General features: G+C 38.3%; 2 protein-coding genes across 4 annotated transcripts in view; one reads left to right on the top strand and one right to left on the bottom strand.

Moving 5' to 3' along the window:
* The window catches only part of pofut1 (protein O-fucosyltransferase 1), a 328,122-nt gene that overhangs the window by 273,574 nt on the left and 38,709 nt on the right, over nt 1–15,839 (bottom strand). The gene's annotated exons all lie outside the window — the stretch shown is intronic.
* The window catches only part of slco4a1 (solute carrier organic anion transporter family, member 4A1), a 39,817-nt gene that overhangs the window by 5,287 nt on the left and 18,691 nt on the right, over nt 1–15,839 (top strand). Inside the window, exon 1 of one of the 3 annotated variants that reach the window (XM_079587802.1) lies at nt 10,555–10,623. The exons of 1 other annotated variant lie outside the window; for it this stretch is intronic. The gene's annotated coding sequence lies outside the window, so the exon portion shown is untranslated. Of the gene's footprint in view, nt 1–10,554; nt 10,624–14,443; nt 14,526–15,839 lie in introns of those variants that run through there. One more of the 3 variants, XM_079587800.1, reaches the window with a different exon arrangement.

Genomic DNA, 15,839 nt, shown 5'->3' with positions numbered 1-15,839 from the left:
CGATGAGGGCTCTGTGCTGGGCAGCGATGAGGGCTCTGTGCTGGGCAGCGATGAGGGCTCTGTGCTGGGCAGCGATGAGGGCTCTGTGCTGGGCAGCGATGAGGGCTCTGTGCTGGGCAGTGATGAGGGCTCTGACGCAGGAAGCTCTGGGCTGGACGGGACCAGCGGTGCAGGCGGCTTGGAGCTGGACGTCAACCGTCCAGGGTCGAAGAGGGACCAAAGCGGAGAATGGTGTCGGGGTCCATCTCGACCACCGCCTCTACTGCGGCCTCCACGGGTCCCGCGAAATCTGGCCAGACGGGTTCCCTCAAACGACCCTCCATGGGCAAAGGCTGGGAGATCTTGGCTCTCCTTGGCCAGGGCGAAAATTCTTACCCATTCGTCCATTTTAGATTGGTCGGTCAATCTGTCACGGGTATGGTGCGGATGAAGACAGGCTGAGGCCCAAAGTTCCAATTCAAACTTTTACTAGAATCAAACTTAAGCAAAACTGGTACAGGCAAGGGTAACACTCTCCATACAACGTAACATGTACAAACAGAAGCACGAACATTGACCGACAACTGAAGGGAGGAAGACAGGAACTTAAATACAGAGGATAACGAGGGTACAACAGGTGAAGACAATGAAGGGTGATTAACTGATTAACTAAACAGGTGACGAAAATGAACTAATGAAAATGACGACAGAGATGATGAAAACACTGAAGATGGAAAACAAACTAAAAGTCCATGATAAACAACAGAAAACACATTAACAATGTGACAGCCAGTAGGGGCAAGTTCTATTCAACATTTCATTCAAATGTTTCATTCAAGCTGCTGATTCATTCAAGAAAGAGGCAGTTGTTTATGAATCTTTGATTTCCTGGAATGTCAGGAAATGATAAATCATAAATTATTTTTCTTTTCTTTTTTCTTCATGTTTCACTGATATCACAGTGGTAAATAAGCTTATACCTTACATTGCTGGTACTTCCTGAGGATATGATAATGATCATTTGCAGGTGTTATATTGAAAAATCTATATAAAATAAATATCTCCCTATCAATAACAATAATTTTTGTAATTCAGAGATGATGTCAGGATGAGTGGTCTTGTTTCTATAGAAAAGGTCTGTTGCTGCTTGTGAGGGACTGGTAATGATGAGTGTGCGTTTAAAAGATCTGAATAATGGAAATAAGTTGTGGCGTCTGTGGTGGTAAACTGTGAAACACTTCAGCTGCTACTAAATTGGAAACCCACTTCCTCCTCCTTGTGTAATTCTCTTTACTGACATGTCATCTGATACTTTCTCAACTGTACAGTAGCTCACTGTCATTGGCTCTAGTATAGTATAATATAAAATAATTCTAGAAGAATATTCTAATATAGAATATTCAGGCTTATTTTAGTCAGTAATAACAACAAACCAAACTTTCCAGTTAAAGCAGAACCAGCAGATCTACCGGTTTCTGTATAGGCAACTAATTCTGTTGCCACAATGGAGTCTGTTATTAAATTAAACATGAACACATCATGAAACTATGTAAAAATGAAAGTCTTGGAAAGTCAATTGTATAAATCAAGAATATTAATAAAAACTAATATCATAAAAAAATGTTGTTACATGAAATCAAATAAACGTTAACTGAAATAAAATAAAATATAAAAAACATTATTTTATTTTATTTCAGTTGCCAAGGCAGCATTAGGTGATATGGTTTCTCATTGTCATTTTGTCTAACATGATGTTCTAAAATAACTAAAACTTTAAAAAAAAAGATATACTGTAGACAAATAAATAAATAAATTACAAAAACTTGAAGTAAAATTCAAATTAAAACTCAAATTAAATAAACTATAACAGTATCTCAATGATACTAAAATAACACTAAATAAATTTAGTGTTTAAATTGCTTGTTTGAAACCAGCCTACTTACAAAAACACTGATAGAGAAAACCGATACTGTGTATATATATATATATATATATATATATATATATATATATATATATATATATATATATAATTTCTACTAGGAAAAAATAAAGTATATGTTTCTGTATTAAAAATTTAAATAAATAAAAAAGAGTATACTTTTACAGTATGTTACAGTCTGGGTCAAAGGCTTGAATTGAATGTGGTCACATGACAGTCTAAGCAAATGTTGTTACTGTATCGTTATGACAGTCTGTTAACCCACATTGCCCAGTGCCAGAGGCGAAACCTGGAGTGCAGAGAAGCGGATTGGCTGCTACTGTAGGTCATTCATTCCACTTGGTTACACCTACTACAGGTTTACAGCTAAATGATGAGACAAGCCCCTGGAGATATGGGACATTTAGTCTGCTGCACACATGATACTAAGAGAACAACACACATGCAGTCAATGAAAACCATCTATCCATCCAACCAAACAGGTTCTGGTCATGTGATACTGTATAGTGTAAAGGACTTGGCATAGTTTTGGCTAATAATTAAACAGAGTTTCCTGGTTTGCATGCATGATTTTATATTTGCAATTGTGGTCAATAAATGGTTCCCTTATCTATATAGGATGTTGTGAGATCAGTAGCCACTGCTTCCCTTGTCTCCACGGTCACTTCCCTTGTCTGGCCCCATCACATCACTTCATCCCACAAGGCCATGCAGCAAAGCCTTGGTGAGACAGGGTTCAGTGAAAGCTATGGAAAAATAGGGGGCATATTGACTTGGTGGATGATTTCTAGAAAAGCACATTTTGGTTAAGGTGTTGGGCTGGCTAACTCACAAAACTTTCACTTGTTTTTCTAGCATCTGATTCTGTAGGCTAACTGTCATCTCCTTACTGATATTGAGTTTTGTATTGAGTCTCAGTATGGGCTGTTTTTTTAAATAGCTTTTCAGCCATTGATAGTGCAGGATAACAGCAACTCTTGATTGACCTGCTTTGCCATCATTTCAGAGAGATGAACCTGTTGTATGGAGCTTTATTCGCTGGAGAAAATATGCTTGCAATTTCAGTTATCAGGTTTGTGATTGTCATGTCTCATGTTCTTAAAGGAGAACTCCGGTCAATTTTAACATTGAGCTCAATTTTTTGTAAATTTGGAGTGCTGTCAATACAGAGAACAACGACAAAAATCGGTGTTGCCTACACTGTGTTATCCTCTTTTTAAAATGTGCACCCTATTGACTTGCTTTTATTTCTCTTATCATCCTTGATGTGTCATACAAGTGCCCAGCCATGTTGAGTGATTCCTTCAGAGTGAACACGAGTGAATCTGACTGCAGGAGATGTGAAAGATATGAATAAAAATGATGTTAATATCAGCCAGCGCACATACCTGTATTTACTTCCTGTTTTCGGTCGAAGTCCAAAGTAGTCGATTGTCGAGTTCACGCGCGTGATCATAGGTAACTAAACATGCGCGTGAACTCGACAATCGACTACTCGTGTTCACTCTGAAGGAATCACTCAACATGGCTGGGCACTCGTATGACACATCAAGGATGATAAGAGAAATAAAAGCAGGTTTAAAATTAGACCCCATTCAAGTCAATAGGGTGCAAATTTTAAAAAGAGGATAACACAGTGTAGGCAACACCGATTTTTGTTGTTGTTCTCTGTATTGACAGCACTCCAAATTTACTAAAAATTGAGCTCAATGTTAAAATAATGGAAATAAGTTGTGGCGTCTGTGGTGGTAAACTGTGAAACACTTCAGCTGCTACTAAATTGGAAACCCACTTCCTCCTCCTTGTGTAATTCTCTTTACTGACATGTCATCTGATACTTTCTCAACTGTACAGTAGCTCACTGTCATTGGCTCTAGTATAGTATAATATAAAATAATTCTAGAAGAATATTCTAATATAGAATATTCAGGCTTATTTTAGTCAGTAATAACAACAAACCAAACTTTCCAGTTAAAGCAGAACCAGCAGATCTACCGGTTTCTGTATAGGCAACTAATTCTGTTGCCACAATGGAGTCTGTTATTAAATTAAACATAACACATCATGAAACTATGTAAAAATGAAAGTCTTGGAAAGATGTGAAAGATATGAATAAAAATGATGTTAATATCAGCCAGCGCACATACCTGTATTTACTTCCTGTTTTCGGTCGAAGTCCAAAGTAGTCGATTGTCGAGTTCACGCGCGTGATCATAGGTAACTAAACATGCGCGTGAACTCGACAATCAACTACTCGTGTTCACTCTGAAGGAATCACTCAACATGGCTGGGCACTTGTATGACACATCAAGGATGATAAGAGAAATAAAAGCAGGTTTAAAATTAGACCCCATTCAAGTCAATAGGGTGCAAATTTTAAAAAGAGGTTAACAAAGGATCTCCTTTAATTCACTGTTTTCAAAAATGTTCATAATGATTATCATGTTTAAATCACAATTTGCGTGCTCTATAGGGTTAATGGTTTGCTGCTGTTAGCAACCTTGATGATCTGATGATTTGTACATACATGCACATAAAGCGCTGCAACAAAGCGCATGCCGATTGGAGAATATAATAAACCGTCTTTATTAAATCTAACAGGTAATACTCAGGAGATCACTGGGGGAAATTAACACAACCAAGTATAACATAAATGCAAACACAAACGATGTCGGACCAAGAACAGAATGAACTGAAGGCGTATATATACAATAATAATAATAATAATAAACTTTATTTTATAAAGCGCCTTTAAAAGCAACTTCTCAAAGCGCTGTACACAAACTAAGCAATTCAAAGCTTGAATAATAAAAGTAACATCAACAATCAAATGCTAATTTAAAAAAAAAAACTCTTAGGCCTATACATTTAAAAACGTAGTAGTTCTGAGCTTCCCTAAGATCAAGAGTCAGAGAATTCCAAAGGACAGGAGCATATGAAGAAAAAGCCCTGTCACCCATAGATCGTAAGCGTGTATGAGGAACAACCAACAAGTTGGATTGTGAAGATCGCAGTCTCTGAGTTGGGGTATAGGAAATTAACAATTCAGATAAATAATAAGGAGCCAAGCCATGCAATACTTTATATGTCAGCATCATAATTTTAAAATACTCTGAATCGGACTGGGAGCCAGTGTAAGGACTCCAACACAATACAAGAGTGTAATCAAGGGAAAGCAGAACAGGTGTGGTAGGCCTATATGAACAACCATGGAGACTAACACAAGCAAATGAGAACTGGAAAAGGGATGGGTACCGAAACCCGGTATTAAACGGGCCCCGGTGAATTATGAAAGACCGCTGGATCGATAAGTTCGGACGTTATCGGTTCTGCTGTCGGTACTGGAGAAATTAAGAAAGTATACACGTGCTATTTATTATTGCTATTAAGACATTATCTTGCTAATTTAATCTGGCCAGCCACTTCTATAAATAATAATATTGAACCATTTGTCTGTGATGCATTTTTGCTAGAGAGAGAGAGAGAGAGAGAGAGAGAGAGAGAGAGAGAGAGAGATCTTTCACGTGGAGCCACGGCGCGCACAACACAACAGCCCTGCTTAATGAGTGACAATGAGGACAGAACTAAACATTCAAACGTATGGTTACACTTTAGATCTTTGATATTAAACAAATGTTATGTTAGATTTAGATTTTGGCTTTCAATGATTATAAAAAAGAAGATATTTGAGGTAAAACCATAAAAAACTGTATCCGCATTATGTCTAGCGCAACTTCCTTAATTCCCTTCACAGCGGTGAGCGGATAATTTCTCCCTAAAACCCAAACGTCAGAATCTGCACGATCGGTGATTGTTGTAAAATGTAGTCTGTTGCTAAACTTTGGGATGCGTTTGATAATAAAAAGCTATTAAAAGCAGCAAAATCGACGCAATAGACGCTGTTCCAAAGGCGGCGCGCACTCCGAAACACACCGCAACGAGACAAGCAACTTATACTTTGGGCTTTGTGACGTGTGCGCGTCTAAGCGATCAAATATACACAAAAATATGTCAAAATGACCGTCTTGGAGATTCACTTAAACAGTTTATTCACTTAAATACAGCTTGTCTTAAATGGGCGTAATAAGTTGGGAGAAAATACGATGTGTAATAATGATATCTGCATTTGGTCTTAAAGGGCATATTGCAGGTTATAGTACCCAGTGAGCCAATGTATAGAACAATAATGTAGGAACTAGATTTAAATATAAACATATACTTATAAAACGCTATTTAGGCTTCTGGAGTCGTTTTTGTGAGAAAATTTTACTTCCGCATTTGAAAACCGCCAAACCGGAAGTGACGTATCATGAGGGAGCGCGGTCAAAGTAAACAATAAGAAAGCAATGGATCGCAATGACAGTTCGGACGCTGAGGAAATTGTAGCCTAAATGTTTACTCGTATGACAGACCTCAGCCATATAATTATGAGCCTTATATGAAGCCAAGAGAGTAGACAGGTCAGGATTAGACAAAACAACGGTCAGAGGAGACGCATTGAGCTGTGGTGTGAGGAGAACAGGGCAGGGGTCTCGATGAGAGAACAGTGTTAGCTTATAGATGTATTCACGTTAGCCGACGATATGTATAACACTATGCTCAGATCACAATATTGTTTATGTGTCAGGCAATAGCAAAGCTAGTATTTAGACCCTTACCTGCACGTGTATGTCAGCCATTAGGAGACAGTTTCCAGAGAAAGAGGGACATTATAAAGGTTTTGAATGGCCCCATTTGGTGATAATGAATAAAAAAATAATCACAATCACAACTTTCTTTCTGTATAAAAACTTTATATGTAGAAGCAGCCAACACAAACATTAAAATTCGGAGTACAGATTGAAAATGAACATAATATATTATATAATAATAATAATAATAAGTGTCGGCTGCAGACTTGCAAGACATTACAAGTTTATGGAGGATACGTTAATGAATTAAATTAAGACAAGGCACATTTTGTAAAACAAATGTACAATAAGTGATCTCTGACGGATCCGTGACCGTCATGTTTCCCACCGGTGGCCGACCCACATGCTGACGGCGGACCAGGCGACCCGATGAAGGAGCCGGGACAGTGTGCACATATCGCCGTCATCATATAACGTAACGTTAACTCATCATATCGCCGGGATTATAATCATGCAGTCTATAGTGAACGCTACACACTACCGCGTTTTTCAAAGCAGAAGCGAAGGCAGTTGTCGTGCCAATGTACTTACCCCTGAAAGAAAGTGTATCCCCGGTCGCGGGAACGCGCACGCATTCAGCAGTGAAGGTGGGCCATTTGTTTGACCAAGGTAAATTAAACTATAACACGTAAATTATTTAAGTTATCGCTTTACTATTGTTGTTTTTTCAATGAGGTTTAGCAACGGTCTGAAAAAATCTGTATCCCACTATAACTTTTGTCAGGAAACAATAAACTTGTCCATATTCACTGCTGTTATTAGACATGATGTTAATTATTCACAAAATAAAACACTTGATGATAGGCCATCATCTGTAACGTTAGCTACACTCGCTTTGTGTATTGACAGACATTGTCAATTCATTGCAAATTTAGTCCGATCGTTAGCCTATAGAATAAAAGCAATTATTTTGATAGATGTGCCACGTGATAGCTGTCTTTGCTAAACCTCATTGAAAAAACAACAATAGTAAAACGATAACTTAAATAATTTACGTTTTATAGTTTAATTTACCTTGGTCAAACAAACGGCCCACCTTCACTGCTGAATGCGTGCGCGCTCCCGCGACCGGGGATACACTTTCTTTCAGGGGTAAGTACATTGGCACGACACCTGTCTCTTACCATGCACAAAACGCACACAAACACGGAAGAAAGCACCGTCCTTTTTCTTGTTCGGAAACCTGTGGACTCGATGTCCTGACAGGCCATAATTCACAGTCATTTATCACAATAATTATTAATTGAAATACAATAACCACCGAAAACACACTGAATCACGACCGCTTCAACATAATACCAGCCTATTCTGCACTGAGCGAACGCAGCGCCCGGCAAACGACTCCCCATTGTGACGTAATATGACGCGGTGGTGAAAAAAAAGCGTTTTTTCAACACGGTCAAGGAAACGGTCACGTTTTCCACTGAATTTGTGCCCTTATGTCTGGCAAAACAATTTTTAATCGTGCATTTACTTTTCATATGGTATTTTCATACAAGGTTATATATTAATTCTGAAAAAAAAAAAAACCTGCAATATGCCCTTTAAAGAGGCAGCAGTCTAATAAACCTGCTGGCGATTGCTCCATTAATGTGAAATAACAAAAGGCAAAGAGAAAATCAGTCGCAGCTCTTGAATTAATAATTTGGGCTTTTATAAGCTTTAATCTATCTATGATAAAGTGTTATTTTACATTTGATTACTTTATTAGATGGCTTTTTAGCCCATATTACTCACCTGAACAGTAATATCAGCTGTAGTAGACATTACTGAAATTAAAGCACTGGGTATCATTTGTTTTATATACTTATTTTGTTTGACCATGTGTTTGTACTTTGTTTTTGGTGTCCTATATATGTCTTCTGTATATAAAACACAAAAGCCTGCACCCTTCTGCATAACATTTTTATTTTTATTTTTTTATAAAGCATTACTTTTTCGTTTGTTATAGATATTTATTTTACATTTCAAAATATAAAGCAATATTAATTATGTTCTAAATTATTTTTTCCCCCTTTTTTAATATAACAAAAAGAACCGATAAGAATACTGTTAAAGTACCGATCGATAAGCAGTATCGGTAAGAGTTGTAATACCGTTAAAACCTTAACGAGACCCAATAACCAAAACACAATGAATCTAAACATAACCCTTACACCCAGCAGCTGAATCACCCATTACACAACTTATAAAAATAGGCGTTTGTCTGCATGCTTTACATATACCGCTTCCTTCCCAGAAATTTTTAGTGAAAGTGGCGTTCTCGTGGTCTTGCTTTGTTTCCTTGTTTTTTTTTTTTCCTCTGTAATTCATATCTCACCATATGGCCATCCAGCACGGTTCAAAGAAAAGGGAAGGAACCTGCACTCCACAACAAACACATGTTCCCACCCTGAGACTCTCACTGATGTTATCCTACCCTCCGTTTGATCACACGTTTAAAATTAGAAATGAAAGAGTTCATAGAACACAATAACAAATAATTACGCATTTTTTATTAATCTCATTGTAACAAAGCATGCACTACAGACCTCTTTTGAAGACAGCTGAGAAAAGACTCACTCACACAGCCTCAGCTGCACCACCAATACTCGTCTTAATACTAACACCACAACTTTTCAACCATGTGTTCATTATTCATATGCATGCAAATGAGTCAGCGTCAGATATGAAAACCAGGAATTGCAATGACATGGTCATTTGTTTTGCTTATGTTAAAATTTAAGATTTCTAAACTTACAGAGCTTAACCAAGAAACTGTGATGACACCCATCTGCCCCATTCTAATGTTTGGCTTCACTGCATGATTTAGGCTACAGTTATCTACTGTACATTAATCCGGATACATTTGAAAACACCCTGTCCACACAAGCGTTTAAAGCATATTCCAGAGGTTGCTCATCCACATTGAAACATCTGAAAATGCTTGAATCACCATACTTCGCAAGATGATACAGAGAGAGATGACATAATAAAGTTATCACGCCATTCTTGTGGCATGATCATTTTATTAGCAAAATATCACACCACTCAGTGTTGCACTCAAAAATCGCATGGTCTAAAACGCAGTTGTCATCATGTTTTGTCACAGGACAGCAGTTGCGAGTAAACTTTCAGTCATCTTTGCAGGAATGCAATATGAAGACTGTATAAATGGACATTTCTCTATAGCAACACTATGATAGTATATAGCAGGCACAACAATGCCGGTGTAACCATAGATATCTATGGGTACAATATGTGTCACATGACTAAACATGCGTCATCTTTTTCAAAACCTCCGTTTTCATAGTCCACACTACAACACGAAAATGGCGTTTATCAAATGTATCCAATTGGGAGAGCATTTTCAAAAAGCTCAGTCTTCGTTGACCAAAATGCCATCTCAATGTGGATGGAAGGCCAAACCGAAGAGCAAAACATGCGTTTTCAAACAAAAATGTATTAGTGTGGACAAAAGCTTGTGCAGTTAACAAACTGATTTCATCTCATTGCATCAATAAATGTAATGCCTCTCTATATGTGGAGAGAGTGTTATTGGAAAAAAACCTGAATGTGTCAAGGCTGTTAGCTTTCCCATTTACCATTATTCTCGGCTGGCACAGGACTGGATCCTGCTTGTGTGTTGTTTTTTTAGCCAATCACCTGAAACATAAGACAAATTGTTATATTTGTGTATAAGTTACAGTGTTAGCAGAGCAAGTACACATTTTGTCCGGGCCTACTGGTCCTGATCTTTTGCCATGCTGGACAAACACATTCATGCAGTGTGAATGAAGTGTAATGAGTTAAGAGGAGACATCTGTGATGCTTGAGGTGCTGATCATCATGTCATACGGTGGACAGGACTGTGTCAGTGCTGCTTCTGTCATAGATGTGAAGGAGGGAGAGGCTGGAGTAACGCCCATGTGGGACTGTCTTGCTTGCGCTCCTTGTTCTCTTGTCTTCTTTCTCGCACAATCAAACTCTCAGACCCTTTTAGACCAATGAAGTGTGATCTGAGGCACAGAGGTAGGCAAAGTGACTTTTTTTGTTATTATTTCAGTGTGACAATCGTAATGCAGTTCTGGGCTGTAATATGTGATACATTTGTGAACAAATCTCATGTTTTTTAACATTCAGGTCATGAGTTTTATTTCCAGGGAATGCAGGTACTGATAAAACTTTATTGCTCTGGAACGTACTTTAGATAAAAGTGTCTGCCAAGTTTGCATTTCTCTCTCTCTTTGTGCACAGATGCAATTCTATAGAATATAGTGATCTTTGTGCAATTATTGTACAATGTCAGTGCTTGAACACAAAGCTGCAGGTAATTATGTAATTATATAAAATCTGAATCTGAGTAGACTGGCCAGGTTCATTTGCACTTACAGGAACTTTTTAGTCAATGCATTGTTCACATTATCTAGGCAAAACTAAAATGTTAATATATTACAATATATAATTTTATTGATATCTGTTGTATTATAATAATACAATACAATACAATATCTATGATATGCTGCGTACATATACTATAACCAAACACACAGGCAGGTCTAGATCTATATTTGACTATAATGTGGAATGAAATACATTGTAAAATAATATATCCTTGCATAGTAGTGTGTGTTTGCATGAATTTAAAGTCTTTTAAGAAACAGGCTGAGATTATTAACTTAAATTGAGCTTAGGGTTAAAGACAAAGAAGATTGAAAATCTCTTAATGGTTTTACGCAGGTAAAACATGCCTAAAATAGCACACCTTACGTTTGTACGCCTGCGCTTTTTAATGGCACCGTTGTATTCTCAGCGTCGTTTCTTTTGTCAACCCTTGAGCCAAGGATAAGGATAATGATATTGAGTTGATGTAATTAGATTTTTTTTCCCTTCTAATTCTTTAATTTGAACTTTTAAGTCTGGCTCTTAAAGACAACAAGGCCAAATTTGAGCTTGTGGTTTCCTTCGACAAATTTGTATCGCATGTAAAGTTTTTGTATCATATATATGCATGATTCTCAGATTTAAAAAATGCTATCTTTTGCAAGCGTGACTGCTATCCTTTTTTCCCTCTCATTTGCACAAATCTGAGCATTTCTTGACTCTTTAGAACCACTTAAGTTAGGTGTCCATTCCACAATCCCTTTTGTGAATGTGCAACTCTGCTGTATGAACTGAAAATGCCCAATCATATGAATATTTGGTGCGGGTCTTTTGGTTCGGCATGCATGTCTACCCAATGAATGCAGCACATGTGTACTGCTGCATGCGTAGAACGTAATTTGAACGCAATTTCCCCCCTAGGATGGGACAATACAGTTTATACAGTAGATTTCCTTTAATGTTGCGAATGCATCTGAAAAAAGAGTTAGCTGTTGTGAGAAAATTGCAGCTAAGCGGAACAAATGGATTTATAAAGCATACAGGTTAATGCATTTGAGACATGTTTTCTTCAGCGCATAACTTGCGTCTTTCAGTTGCATCCTTATCTGTAAACAAACAAAACAAAAAGATTGATTTGTCCTCAAATACCTCATTTACAAATAGACACAAAAAACTTTGATATTCAACATAATACAATGTCATAAACCACTATTTTCCAGAGACACAAAATTAGATCAGTTAACCTCAAAACTGTTTTGAGTAAATCCCACAAATGTTGATATTCAAGAAATGCCTTTCATCAAAAGCGCTTAGGTGAGATTTTGTGCCATCTATGGTCAGGAGAAAACAATTAAGAGGTGTGTGTGTGTGAGTGGGGGGTGGGGTGGGGGGGTCATCTTGTCACCTATGTTACCTTAATGCGGTTACAAGGTGTGTATAATTAATTGCTAACAGTAGCTTCTGTTCAGTTTGCATACTTCTGCTCTCCTTCTACTCTCTTCATTATAGACCTTATGCGCCAGAGAAACGAGGGCGCAGCCATCTTTAGAATATTGTGTTTGAACTTCCGTTTTGCGGTGGCTCTGTATATCTCTATGGCATCGCTGTCCAGGAGTAATTAGCTTTTGAAGTGGATTTACTTAACGTAAAGTTAATGAAAGTTATCATTAGGATTGTAATGTTTAAAGCAGATGTTTTAACGAATGTCAGTAGACCGGGAAGATTTTAAAACAAGCCGTTCCGTTCATTCATAAATAGGCAAGATCACTGTAAGAATACAGACCGGAAGACAAAAGACAACGAGTGCAGCGCTGAAAAAGGGCGGAGCTACATAAGGTCTATAACTCCTGGTGAAGGGTTGCCAGATACCATGAAAAAGGTTAACAACCCGCTTAAAGGACAAGTTCGGTATTTTACACTTAAAGCCCTGTTTATAGATCGTATCTGATGAAATAGAATGGTTAAGATTAAAATTTGGACACATGCTGCTGTCCCGAGAATTTTAGGTTTAATTCGCTTTTGTGGACCTATTTTGCCAAACGTGTCACACCCAGATTCTTCCGTTGAGAGCTTGAATAATAGACACTCCAGCCCAGTTGGTGGCGATAATGCACCTTTGCCAATTGCAAGCAAACCGCTGGCATTTCATTGAATACACAGAAGAAGCAGAAGAAGAAGCGGCGGAGTAATACCGTACCTCACACAGCACATTCAATACAAGTCAATGGAGTTGGACAAAAACTACGATAAAACCTGTTGGAATGCATCTTTTTCAGCGATTTTTTTTGGGACCGTATCAGTGAACACCCTTGACCACTCGGTGAGTTTCACGTCTTTGTAAACGAAAGTTTAATGTGTTTTTAGGAAGGAATCTTCCAGTGCACATAGACAACCATTGTGGAGGGGAGGGGGGGGGGAAGCGAAATAAACCTAAAATTCTCGGGACAGCAGCATGTGTCCAAACTTTAATCTTAAAGGGCACCTATTATGGAATTTTGAAATTTACCTTTCATGTAGTCTGTAACATAGATCTAAGTGAACAAAAACATCCTGCAAAGTTTGAAATATGAAAGTGCACCGTATATAAAGTTATTGTCTTTCAAAAGTAAGAGTCGACTCTGAGTCATTTTTATGAATCGTTAGAAGACCGAAGCTTTTTCTCTGACTAGATGACGTCAACTTGTCAAGTTATTTGAATACGATACGCCCACTTATTGCGCTCCAAGGCCAGGGAAAATATCATGGCGACAAGACGCTGTGTTCTGAAGTGCGGCTCAAAAGCAAACTTTTTTCATCTGCCCAAGGAGGAGCATTTGAAGACTAAGTGGCTACAATTCATATATACAACTATACCACAGAAGTATAGTCCGAGCCTTGTGCTTTGCTCGCGCCATTTTCAAGACGATTGCTTTACCAACTTAAATGCAATCAAACTTGGATTCGTGAGCCGGCTGATATTGAAGGAAGGTTCAATTCCAAGTGTATTTGCATCAGCTTCCTCCTCCGTATCACAACCTGTAAGTGTTATTTATAATTGTTGCTTTTATGTTTTATGTAGCATGCTTAATAATTATTTTGTTTGTTGTGTAAGCACCGTTTAGCTTCTAGGTCTTCAATGACAATTGTATTGAGATATGTGAAGTGTTTGTCGTTGTTTTCGGAGTTGTCTTAAAGAATAGAATATAATACCTCGTAGTAACGTTTTATTTTTTTTATTTTTGTAAAAACGTTATGTTTATGCATCGGGCTAACGCAAACAAAGACTGATTGTGCTTTTACAATATGAACTCTGGGCTATGCTCGCTAACATAACATTACATTCTTTATCTTATTTTTTGTTTTTTACTACAAACTATAAAGCAGTGGACTATAATAATTATTATAACACAATTTAATTGATAAAAGCGTCATTGTACTCCGTGTTAAACAATAAGTATTATGTAAACACTGCTGGGTCATCTGACCAATCAACGCAGATTAGCGTCGCGCAAAGGAGGGGTTTGAAAAATGAGTCGTTGAACGTTTCATTTGGGAGTCGGTGATCAAATCAGGTAAAAATAAATGCATATTATACGACAACAAAAGTGTTTTTTGTCATTGCATGCATGTAAAACTGTTGTTGGGGACTCCCTAAACAACATTAGGAACATTTTAAATGTCATAATAGGTGCCCTTTAACAGTTCTATTTCATCAGATACGATCTGTAAACAGGGCTTTAAGTAGGGATGGGAATTGATAAGGATTTAACGATTCCGATTCCATTATCGATATTGCTTATCGATCCGATTCCTTATCGATTCTCATTGGGTGAGGGAATAAGAACAAATTTGTTTGTTTGTATTAACTCGCTTTAATATCTGATCAGAAGACACAGCACAGAGCACATATACACAAATTATGTGTAGCAACCTCAGAACAAATCTAAAAGTAGGTAAGCTACTTCTCAAAGGAAAGTCCAGGGACCTATAGCCGCAGTGTTTCTCAACCAGTATGCCATGGCACGCTCTGTGTGCCTTGAAAGATTATCAAGAAGAGTGCCTTAGTGCCTTCACATTCATTGGTCCAGACAAAAAAACTGCCATTTATGTGCCATAAAAACGAAAAACACAGACTGAAAACAGTCAAGGAAGAGCTTGTGCCTTTTGGAATATTAACAGTGCTCATTTGGATTCAACCTGAAACAAAACGTGTGTGCGAGAGTGAGTGAGCGAGAGTGTGTGCGCGCGCGCGTGTGTGTGTGGGTGAGCGCGAGATAGTGTGTGAGTGTCTGAGTAAGCATGTGTGCGTTTGTGTGTGTGTGTGTGTGAGTGAGTGAGCGCGAGAGAGTGTGTATGTGCGCTTATGAGTGAGTGAGAGTGTGCGTGAGTGCCAGATAGCGTGTGAGCGCTAGTGAGTGAGTGTATATGTGCGCGCGCGTGTGTGTGAGTGAGCGCGAGTGTGTGTGTGTGCAGTGAGTGCGTATGTGTGCGAGTGAATGTGTGTGAGACGGCACGCGGTGCCTGGTCGGAAAGCAACGTGGCGTCCCGTTAAATGCCTCATTATACTTCTGCGTCAAACTTCTGCCTCTGCCATGTTTGCCGCGTTCTGAATCAAAACAACGCAGCGCGTGTGTGACGTCATGACACATTTGCAACGAGCGGAACCGATACGCGGAATCGATACGCAGGCATGCTAACGGTTCCAAGGAATCGATTCACTGGGCACCGGTTCTGAAGAAGAATCGGTTCTCGGTTCCCATCCCTAGCTTTAGGCTAAGTGTAAAATACCTAACTTGTCCTTTAATGTCACTGTTTTGGTCTATGTATTTTGGGACTCTTAGTTTGAAGTTCTTTGTTCTGTTTTGTCTAGTTTCTCTTTTCCTGTT

This window comes from Phoxinus phoxinus, assembly GCF_949152265.1.
Source record: "Phoxinus phoxinus genome assembly, chromosome: 18".
NCBI classification, from domain to species: domain Eukaryota; kingdom Metazoa; phylum Chordata; class Actinopteri; order Cypriniformes; family Leuciscidae; genus Phoxinus; species Phoxinus phoxinus.
This window is presented reverse-complemented; position numbering and strand designations above follow the sequence as displayed.